The sequence below is a fragment of the Heliangelus exortis genome, chromosome 1, assembly GCF_036169615.1.
Source record: "Heliangelus exortis chromosome 1, bHelExo1.hap1, whole genome shotgun sequence".
Lineage (NCBI taxonomy): Eukaryota > Metazoa > Chordata > Aves > Apodiformes > Trochilidae > Heliangelus > Heliangelus exortis.
The window spans coordinates 172,447,768-172,448,525 of record NC_092422.1 but is presented as its reverse complement, the minus strand read 5'-3'; the positions used below and the strand labels follow the sequence as shown (position 1 = coordinate 172,448,525).

At 42.3% G+C, this 758-nt stretch overlaps 1 long non-coding RNA gene across 1 annotated transcript in view; it reads left to right on the top strand.

Annotated features, from left to right (window-relative positions):
• The window catches only part of LOC139798785 (uncharacterized), a 16,954-nt gene extending 16,522 nt beyond the window's left edge, over positions 1-432 (top strand). The window contains exon 2 of the long non-coding RNA XR_011726987.1: positions 1-432. This exon is cut by the window's left edge and continues 972 nt beyond it. This is a non-coding gene — a long non-coding RNA (uncharacterized lncRNA).
• Positions 433-758: the final 326 nt, after the last annotated feature.

Here is a 758-nt window from a genome sequence, read left to right as displayed (position 1 = left end):
TTTGTAGCCCGCCTTTAGTACGTTGAACTGCCAGACAGAGAAATTAATACCCTGAGTGACTGTATTTTAATTAAGCAATTTCATGCAAATTACAAATTTTAGATTGCCAAATAATATATTGCACAAAAATTGTAGGCTGGCTGATCTGATATGCATGGAGTATTACTCTTCCAGGCGCTGTGCATACATGGGAAAATGAACAAAAATGCTAATTTCCAATCTACTATGCAAACGGTAAAAGATGCCTATTTAGATACATATGCTTTCCTTAGGAAGGGTAAACAGTTCTTTAATTTAATATAGCTGACACTTGAAGATGTGTTTTTCTCTTTTACAAAGATAATTTTTTGCATTGAACAAGTAAATGAGAATTCAAGTAGAAAACATCTTGTTAATGGCGACTAATAAAAACTAATATTGCATGCAATATAATGATATTAAACCTTGTAACTGGTACATAAAGCAAGATCATTCCTATTGTTGCTCTGTCAATGAACATCAAATATGCTCGCATATTAAATACATACTGTCCGGCCGGGGATGTTGTTAACCCTGTGTGCGGCCGATTGAACGATTACCAAGTACCTGGAAGGGACGGGAGCGGAAAGCACGAACGTGACACGCTTTCAGCAGCCCGAACGGGCAAACGCCCCCTTCGACCCTGGCAAAAACGGGAGGCGAGAACCGGGGATCCTTCCCGCTGGCCAGAAGCCCGGGCCGCCCCGGTGGAAGCAGCGGCTGGAGCCCCGCCGCTCTCC